At 39.0% G+C, this 10,694-nt stretch overlaps 1 long non-coding RNA gene across 4 annotated transcripts; it reads left to right on the top strand.

Annotated features, from left to right (window-relative positions):
* The first annotated feature begins 1,315 nt into the window (after positions 1 to 1,315).
* LOC127444022 (uncharacterized) lies at positions 1,316 to 10,679 on the top strand. Of its 4 annotated transcripts, none has more exons than XR_007897749.1 (5): positions 1,316 to 1,579; positions 1,815 to 3,889; positions 4,192 to 4,284; positions 5,998 to 6,103; positions 8,692 to 8,836. It is a non-coding gene; the product is annotated as an uncharacterized LOC127444022 (long non-coding RNA). The 4 variants fall into 4 exon arrangements; XR_007897750.1 differs by having other exon boundaries at positions 1,326 to 2,822; positions 3,691 to 3,889; XR_007897751.1 differs by having other exon boundaries at positions 1,326 to 2,809; positions 3,691 to 3,889.
* The last annotated feature ends 15 nt before the right edge of the window (positions 10,680 to 10,694 follow it).

Below are 10,694 nucleotides of genomic sequence, written 5' to 3' on the forward strand. Positions count from 1 at the left end.
AATAATAATATCTTGATCAGATGTGATCTGATTCTCTCCAGCCTCATAGAATATGCCAGGAAGTGTTTGATTTTGGCTGATAGTCTGGTGACCTCTACGCACTGTGCATCTTAGTATCTGCTGACCCAGCTCTGTACATGTAACGAAGGAATCTTTCACTTCAATAAGAGGAATTGCTGTGCTCGCTTTCATTTGGTGCTACATGAAGTCCGAAAGATGCTCTATCGGGTTGCAGGTCAGATGAAACTGTGCACCCCAGTCATGTCCTTCTGCACCAAACTCGATCATCAAGGTCATAACAAACCTCTGCTTCATGCACTGGCATGACAGTTATTGTTGCAGCATGAAGGGGCTATCTCCAATGTTGTTCCGACAAAGTCTGGGTGTATGGAACTATCAAAAATCACGTGTTATGCTGAAGCATTCAGAGTTACTGTCATTAAAACTAAGGGGCTAAACCTAGCTCTGAACTGTAACCCCACATCATAGTCATCCTTTTACTCAACCCTCACAGTTGGCACAATGCAGTCAGACAAGTACCGTTCTCCTGGCAACTTTCTAATCTATATTTGTCCGTCAAATTGACAAACGAAAAGCATGATTCGTCACGCCAGAATGTCCACGTCTCCACCTGTTCTACATGTCCAATGGCGGACTGTCAAGCTTTACAACACGGCATCTAACACTATGACCATAACCGTAGTGATGTATGGCTTAGGATGTAGCTGCTGGCCATGGAAACCCAAACCATGTAGCTCTCTATACATTGTTATTGAGCTAATCTGAAAATCATATGACCTTTGGAGGTCTGTAATGGTTGACTCTGCAGAAAGTCTGTGCGACATCTGCAAACTATGCGCTTCAGCATTTGGTCAACCCGCTCTGTCAACTTACATGGCCTGCCATTTTATGGCTGAGCTGCCTGTAATTCTTCAATCACTTCCACAATGTTATAATAGCTCACCTTACACACATGACAGTGGACTAATTAGCAGTGATATATATCATGACTATACTATATTATATATATGATATCATATCATAGTACTATACTATATATATCACTGAGCTCTGAGAGTTACTTATTCTTTCTCTATTGTTTCCTATCAGCATTTTACAGACCTCGGTGCTCCATTCTATAGACAAGATTGCCAATGGAATTCATTGGAACACCTAATATTTAATTATATTGAATTTATGAGCAATACTATTGATGATACAGTGTATATAAACTGTATATATCATTTATATATGTGTGTGTGTGTGTATATATATATATATATATATATATATATATATATATATATATATATATATATATATATCCTAAATTTGCCAGCTTGAAATTCCTGATCTATTTGCTCTGTCTCCCTGCAAAAAGTCTTATTTTAATCCACTAGATGGCTGCAAGTACTAGGGAGAAGAATTTTTTTCTCTATCACCTTCCTTCACAATAAACAGATCTGAAATATAGGTGCCATCCATAAGCTATCGTCCATAGACATCAAGTGTATATTTAGAGCTCCTTCCTCGCTGTTTCGTCGAATATCTTGGCTTCTCAATGGACTAGAAGCTCAATGTGGGTGTTTTTGGAAAGCTGATCATCAATAGTTGAGAACATATTTTATTTATCATGCTTTTACTACCGGACTGCATATTTTGTTCTAAACTTGGATATAACATTGGATTATTTATAGGGGTGCACCAATATAAAATGTTTTGGCCGATACCAAATTTAACAATAAACCTATTGAATTGGAATTATGTTTTAAATGTATTTTATTTATTTATTTATTCTCCCCTTTTCTCCCCAGTTTGGAATGCCCAATTCCCAATGCACTCTTAAGTCCTCGTGGTGGCGTAGTGACTCGCCTCAATCTGGGTGGCGGGGGACGAATCTCAGTTGCCTCCGCGTCTGAGACCGTCAATCTGTGCATCTTATCATGTGGCTTGTTGAGCGCGTTACCGCGGAGACCTAGTGCGTGTGGAGGCTTCACTCTATTCTACGTGGTATCCACGCACAACTCACCAAGTGCCCCACCAAGAGCAAGAACCACATTATAGCGACCACGAAGAGGTTACCCCATATGACTCTACCCTCCCTAGCAACCGGGCCAATTTAGTTGCTGAGTAGACCTGGCTGGAGTCACTCCGCACGCCCTGGATTCGAACTCGCGACTCCAGGGGTGGTAGTCAGCGTCAGTACTCGCTGAGCTACACAGGCCCCCTTATGTTTTAAATTTACAATTTTATGTTCTAAATGTACAAAGAGGTACAAAAGCTTTTTCTACACTTAATAATTTCCATTGAACATGGATTGGATCTGTTGAACACATGACAGGCCAAAATTTTAAAGAGAGCCACAATGAAAGATAAAAAGAAGAGAAAAAGTAACTTAATATCATAGCATGATGAAACATTTTTGCACTTCAAAACCACAAAACTCACATTTTACATGTTTGTACTTTATATAATAAAACATCATAAATTAATAATTTGCATATGTTGGGCAATTCCACAGAAATGTCAACAATATCATGGAAAAATAAAAAGTTACCAAGGGAACCAAACTACCTTTTAAGTTCTGTTGTGATTGTGGGGATGGGGGCGTGGTCGGGTGTCTGTTTTCGGGAGAGAGGGAGTGGTGTGGCTCATCAAACGGGTTGGCGTAATTTCTAACAGCTGTTTCTTGTTACAGTGATAGCGGAGAGAGACCTTAAAAAACAGCCAAACACGGCAGAGAAGGGGAGAGCGACACGAGACTGCAGTGTTGCCATGTTCACGGAGAATTAATTAAGAGTTTATGCTAGTAAGAGTTTAAGGTATTGAGAGTTAATGTTTTTGAAAATTGACACTACTGAGTGAAAGCACCAAAGACAAGTGTGTGAAGTGCACATCAGTACAGAAAATAAAAACTTGCCTGAACTGCTGCGTTGCTTCCTGACTCCTCCTTTCCTGTGTCCGAACTATCAGTAATATCACAGTGGTGTAATGGATCATGGAAAATGCCATGCAGACCGCTAGAGAGCGCCGCTTGCTTACACAATGCCGACTGAAACGCTGATTGCAGTCTATTTTTAAATGTAGCTTTCAAACTTTCCTAATCGCACAAGACAATATTGCTATTTTAATCTTAACTCAATCAATCGTGCAGCCTTAATAGATACCATACCAGTGTCTGAGGAGTCAAAGTTTGCTGGTTTCAAAGCATTTTGATGGTTTTACCTCATCATGTATAGGTAAGTGCTGCTTTCACAACGGTCACATTCGAATGACGTTTTTCCCCAATGTGTGAAAGCAAATGATTATAAATTAAATATTACATGTTCTCAGTGCCAACCATTATCATTATTTCTGGATTGTGCATTTTTGAATTCACAGAGTTTTTACAAAGTGTGTTACTAATTAATTATAAATTAACCGTTGTTTTTTTCAATTTGGCATTTTAATTAAAAACGATTTGCTGATGGTTTTAACTTGGTCAATAATTGGCCGATAAATATTGACGGCCGATACATCGGTACCTGCCTAATTATTTACCCAAGCAAGTCCACAGACAAGTAAGAATTTCAGCGAATAGCAATGGAAATTTTGGTTTGTTCTTCACTTATAGCTATGTAATGACTTGGAATATAGCATGAGTCATATGGACTACTTTTAAGATCGCTTAATTGTGATGTGTTTTTGCAGGTGGAGGTGGAGAAGAGGGAGGAACAGGAATTTTGGAGTGTTTTTCAATGATGACTATGATTACCTGCAGCACCTGAGAGATGTGTCACAGCCCACAGAGCTGGTGTGTGCCCCTCGCGTCCGCAGAAAAGCACAATCAAAGACTGCAGAGGAGGAGGATGATGAAGAGGAGACAGAGGAAGAGAACATCAGCGTTCCTGTAAGGCCAGACAACAGCTTGTCCCTCTGGACATCTGATAGTAGTCTGCATGTTTGTTTGCATGATCCATAATGATTAATTAGCAAATCGGTCTGAAACCAAAACCTGTTTTTACACCCTTATCCTGAAAATTAATCTGTCAAAAACTGAGAACTCTCTCACAGGGTTACAGGAAGGGAGTGTATGACATGCAGACAGTGTCATGGTCAGGTTGTGTCTCCTGTAGATCTCATGATGAGTATCGTTAGGCTAGTATTTGATGTCCTGATATGGATTTATTTTTATTTGTCTTGTGTGTGCAGGCGGCCTCCATCAGACTGCCCTCGTCTGTGTTTGCATCAGAGTTTGAAGAGGAAGTGGGTTAAACAAAGCAGCTCCTATTTCAAGTGAATCAGGTGGATCTACTGCAGCTCACTTACTTAATAAAAGACGAGAATCAGATTAAAATCAAAATGTGCTGCCATCATGCGCATGTCACTTCTGTCACAAACCTGTCAAAACAGAATACAATAATATTCTGGGTTCAATACAAGTTGAGCTTAATCAACGACATTTGTGGGATATTATTGATTACACCAAACATAAATACGACTTGTCCCTTTTTCATTTGAAAACAAGTAACAGTCGCAGTTCCAGTGAAGAAGTGCACTTGCAATGGAAGTGAATGGGGCCAGTCTGTAAACTTTAAAATACTCACTATTTCAAAAGGATAGGCACAAGACATAAACATGATATGTGTTGATATTATTTTAGTGTGATAAAATTGCTACTAACCTTATCTGTGTAAATCTTTATCCAGTATTGCAACTTCGTTGCCATGATGGCATAATGCCGTAAACTTGTAATCAATTGCATCACACTAAAATGATGTAGAACAGATTTTATCACATTAAAATCATGTTGTCATGTGTAATGTTTACGTCTTGTGGCTATTAGAGTTATTTAAAGGTATATCGGTTTTACTGATTAATCGGTGCCGATAGTTGCTTTTTGGAACTATTGGTTATCGGCAAACAATCTATGCCGATAGTTGCGGCTGGTACTTACGTCAATTTAAAAATTTTCCGCCAGTCCTTGGTGTGTTTCGTGCTTGTTTATACTTCAAAGCCCTGAATTATGCACCACATTTAACGTTTTGTTATTATTGGGGTTGAACAAAAAACTGCATCTTTTATTTTATTTATTTTGGACTCTTTGCCTTTACCTGCCATATTAATGAAAGAATAAGAAATGTTTTTGACATTCTATAAATCGATTTTTAAAAACTATCGGCCGATTAATCGGTTATCGACCTTTCCCCACCACCATAGTTATCGGTATTGGCAAAATCCACTATCGGTCGACCTCTAGTGGTTATATTTTAAAAAAGTGTGTATTTTCATGTTTACAAATTGGCCCCAATCACAGTGCCTCATTGTAACCTCATTTGTGCTTTTTTTTTTTTTTTTTTTTTTTTTTTGTATAAACGGGACGAGATGAAATTATTTGGTGTTAATCAACATTATGCTACAAATGCTGTCAATGGAGCTCAACTTGTATTGAACCTGGTATATTCTTTCAACTTCTTTTATCATGGAGAACTTAAGAAAATTGTGACAATCCTGCTGTAAACAAATCTGCATTTTAAAACTGCCTTGTGAATCTCACAAAAACATTTATTGTTCAAATTTCACCTCAAAATTTAAAGAATAAAATAGACACAGCATTTTGCATAAAGCAAGTTTTTTTTTTTAGGGCTGGGACATTTAATGCATACATTTTTGAGATTAAAAATTAACACAATTAATTAAATCTATCCGCAAAAAAATCAAAAAATTTAATATGTTTATATTTATTTATTTAAAATAAATGATGACTAACCAATTTCTTGAAAGTTCTTTGAGGCAAAGTATGAAGTAAATATATTTATGATTATATGATTATATATATATATTTATAATTTTATTGTTGTAATGTACCATGATTAATCGCGATTATTCACAGAACACTGGGCGATTAATTAGTTAAAAAATAAGTGATTCACAGTCCTAATTTTTGTGTTTGCTTTTCAGAGAAATATTTCCATCATTCTTCTAGTCCATATTGTGACTCGAGTTTTACTCTCTCAGGGCCGTGGCTTGATATGGACCCTGACATTGATGATTTCGATGACCCAGAGAACATGCTGGATGATGATTTTGTCATCAAGGCCAGTGACGTCATGGGTGATATCGGGTAAAACTGATGGCAAAGTAAAATAAGATCATTTGCAATAAAATAATCTAGCTTTGCACCAGGAAGTGAGAGAGTATACAGGATATACAGCAACATCTATGCTGCATAGCTCTTGTGTTGTGATGAAGGTCCTGTGGCTGGTCTGGACTGTGGTGGAGGGTTCTAGATGGCTGAGAGCTTCTGTTGTCAGTTGAATTTCTGCCATTGCTTCGTGCATTCCCAAGGGCTGTGCTTTTTAGCACTCTGGTAAAGACTTTTAGTCCTTGTTTATTTAGGTGGACGTGGTCATACATATGATGAGGCCGTATATTGTCATGATGGGCAAGATGAATGTTTGGAAGAAGTGCACAGTTTCTGGAGAGTTCCACATTATTTCCATGAATGATGTGGAATGGTACATCACTGCGTGGAAGTAACATGGACAGGGTTATTTTTGCCTCTGGGAACTGTTGTGTGGCTCAGATGGCCACCTCTCGGAGCACAGGAGCCACATGCCCTTTTGTGGCCCTTAAATGTCCCTGTGTGGATTGTAATGTGGTGCTGAAACAGAGTTAAGCTGTTCTTTCAGATTATTGATGAGTTTTGGTGTGGAGTCCTGACCTCAAGGCAAAGAGTTCCTTCTGTATTTCTGTCTTGACTTCTGTTAATTGTCTTCCAAAAGTTGATTTTACTTCTCTCAGGTCTTCTTTAGTTTGCTGAAGTTCCTTTGACATCTCTTTTCTGTCTCTCTGTAGGTATTCAGTCTCCTGTCTTAAATTAATGATGTCATTTGTAAGCTGTTCCTTGTTGTTGTTGTCTTTCAGATGGGACAAAATTAATTATTTTAGCTCCACTACCTCTACCTCCAGAAGGGAAAAATTGTCTTTCATTCTGGACATTGGAGGTGGAATTATAGTCGCTGCAGTCATTGTCTTCTTTTGGACTACTTGAATGGGATGAGTCTTTGTTGCCATGTCGAATGGGATCTTCATCAGTTCAAAATCTTCTATTAAAACTTTGAGAGCAGACTCTGATCCCTGGACCATAATAGTGCCATTTGGATACAGGTTCAAAGTCAAGATTCTTGCTTCATTTTCAGAGTCTTTTAATACCAAGATCTGTCTGCCTTTACAGATGCCTGTTTTCATGGTAAAGGTGAAGTGTTGGCAGAAAGGGATTTTTTCAGTGTAAAAGAGCAGGTTGGTTATGACACTGTGATCATGGTCAGCAAACAGTGTTTCAGGCTTCTGCTTCTGTCTGTGGAGCTGTCTGGAGTGTTCAGAGCTCTTCTGATGGTAAACAAAGGGGCGGGGCCAAGCTGCTGCACTGGCCATAGTTGATTTTGGAATGTAAACAATCAACTGAAGAAAATGCCTTGTTTGTTTATTTTTGATATTACACTTAGTGAGTGAATAAAATGTATAAAAGGTATAAAAATGAATAAATAAGGCCAAATAGGAGTCACTTTCACTGGCTCTGTTGCTTAAAAAATGTCCAGTTGTGTCCAAAATGGCTCTCTATGCTGCTCCTTTCTAAGAGAAATATGATTCAGCACCGTCTGCTCCTGAAGCGAAGATCACTGACACTGACTCTTTACCTGAGAGTTTTTCCATTTTAGTTGCTGTTGCTTGATGTTGTCTTTTCCAGCATGAATATCCTCTTCTGCAGAGGTTATCCTGTGATTAGCTGATCTCAGACTTCACTCAGATTCAGCTGTGACAGGATAAAAATGAGTTGTCTGGATGTGTCCTATGTTGAATTTTCTATCTTTTATCAATATTTGTAGCAATTTATCTGGAGCTCATCTCAAGGATGACTGTTCAGTATCACCGGAACTCACTCTCTCTCTGTGTCCGTCCCGCTCGCCCTTCTCTCTCCCCTCGTCCCTCCCCAGGTTCCCAGGAGGTGGGGTGGACCATTGGCTGGCGGAATGGCCGGAAGGGCAGCGTCTCCCCTCCAGAGATGGGTGGTGGGGGGGAGTAGGCCGGGGCGCCATCCGGACCAGGCGGGGGAGTAGTGTGACGAGGAGGGGGGCGTGGCCGGGCAGTGAGGGTGCACGGCCAGTTCTGAGTCAATTAATCAGCAGGAGAGAGAGATAAAGGGGAGCCGGAGATGCCAGTTCGATAGAGAGAGAGAGAAAGACACACGTGGCCGCTGTGTGTGTGTTTATGTTTGTTTTATGTTAAGTTAATTTCTGCCATTAAAGTTTACGTTGACTGTTCTGCCGGTTCCCGCCACCTCCGCCCACCTTACCCCGTACATACACATACACAGCGCGACCAGTGTAGTCCAGTTTCTGAAGGAATGACTCTTATGAGTCCAATCAGAAAGTGTGGACAGACTGCTGTTATTTCAACATTACCTTCTGTTAGACATTATCAGCCCATCAGGAAGTGTGTTCAGGGCGTCTTTATCTCAACATCCGTTAAGAATAGGTTATTGTTTCCAACACCTGTGATACTTGTATCCTTTAGCCAGAATATTTCTCTAATGTTTTGTAATAGGCAAGTGTTAAACAGTTTAGCCAAAGAATTCTGTAGTAGATCTTGAGTTCACTATCGATTGAAACTGAATTTTGACATGTTTTTTATTTATCTGTAATTGTGCAGGAGAGAAGAACAGAGAAGAATGCAAACAAACTGGCGTTCAAGCAGGAGAAACAGATGGTTCATTTAAGTGCCAACATTCAGGGTCTGAAGCTTTTCAGCAGACTTGAAAGATCATCAAGAGACTCCAGGATCTCACAAAAGAGTCATTATTTTAAAGAGACTGTGTGTGCAGTTATACTGATAAAGGCATATCCAGTGTATAGTGACATCATTTAGCTGCCACTTATGAAAGTTGGACCCAACTTACCAGGATGTTTCTTTTACACACTCACATTAAACAGTTTAAGAAGAGTGTGCAAGGACATGTTTGAGACCATTGTCATTCTAAGATGTAATGTTTTGGAACCACACTTGCACGGATATTTCACAATGAACAGAATATTACCAATCCTTCTCTTAATGAAGTTTGGCTGTTTATCTGTATGGGGGTGAAGTTAAAATGTAAATTAAACCACTATTTTGAAAATGTTTGCTGTGTTTAATATGCAACAGATTTTCACATAGGATCCCAATGCCATTTTTAATAAACAAAAATACACTCAGGATAAAAATCACATTAACCATTTTTCGCCACCAGTATTCAACTGATCTGACAACAGAAAATATTGTACCCTATCAGCGGTCCATAAGCGGCTCCTGAATTCATTATACTACCTTGATTATGGTATGCAAAGTGCTTAAAGTAGTTCACAGAATTTGACAGAGTTGACCTGAATTAAAAGTGTCCTAGTTCGTTACGATAGTCTCTGATGATGCGTCCACTTCACGTCAGAATTACAGTGTTTTGTTAGTCGAACTCATAAGAAAATAAACTCTTGGAAAGCTCTGATGTCTCTTTGATTGTTTTGATATATAAAAACAATATTAATAGCAGCAGCTTCCACAATTAGAGAGAGTTAACTACCTCTACATAAACATTTGGATAGGCCATTTTATTATAGCCGATGCAACCTGATGTGATTTCTTGGTTCTTAAACATTTTGTGAGGGAATATAGTGGTAAATTAATGTACCTGTTAAGTATTTCCAGAGTCTATTTAGCCGAGACGGGACACTTCTATTAAAATGAATGGGAGAAATTGGAACACTCAACGGTCAATGGATGTAGAAAGGAAGTCCCGCCTTACAGGTAAAAAAGCCAATCACCTTTTAGATACAGACATCGCCTGTCAATCAACTTGAGAACGTGGATATGAATTAGGGTTAGGGTTACAATTTATGATTCCAGTGTTGTCAGATTATACAACTGATTTAAAATATGTTCTTTGATTATAATCTTGACCAACTGTGTTGGAGATTTCGGTCTTTCCCCATTCAAGTAGACAGGAGCTGCACTTTCATGAATGGAAATAGCCTCCCAAGAGTGTTTCAAAGATGGCCGACAGTGGACTGAATTGCTAGAAAGACTTCAGCATTTCCCAAGACCAATTTTGGCGTTTTGAGCGTTACCATAGAAACACATAATTTTTTCATCAAAGAACATGAACAGCTGAGAGTCGAATCAAGTTAGTCATCTCGAAATTGCAGTAATTCTGACAAAATGTGAACGCAGCACCGATCCACTGGCCTGAGTCGCATGATTTGAGCAGCACCGTTAAAAGATGCTGTAAAAACTTTGTTCAAAGGGCCTGAAAACATCATTCTGGCAAACAAGAAAACTTCAGTACGTTTTAAAATATACAGTATAAACATAAAGACCTGCTTAAAAATAATGGAGAGGAAAAAATGCTCAAAATACTTAAAATATCCCTGTACTTGTGTAATCGTGTTTCATTACAAAAAAGGCATGTCATCATGACAAATGCTTTTCACTGCTGTGAACGGGAGTAACTGGGAAATTTCACACTGTCATTTGGAGACCCGTGTTTCTACTAACATACTAACACAGCAGTTTGCTGGCCTCGGGCCAGCCAAGTTCCCAGCACAAGAATATCCCAGTAACAGGTGCCAGGGGGTTTTTATCGTCTTTTTAGGTGCTTTCCTTTTCATGTAGCCCTCCGAAAG

Source organism: Myxocyprinus asiaticus, chromosome 7, assembly GCF_019703515.2.
Source record: "Myxocyprinus asiaticus isolate MX2 ecotype Aquarium Trade chromosome 7, UBuf_Myxa_2, whole genome shotgun sequence".
NCBI lineage: Eukaryota > Metazoa > Chordata > Actinopteri > Cypriniformes > Catostomidae > Myxocyprinus > Myxocyprinus asiaticus.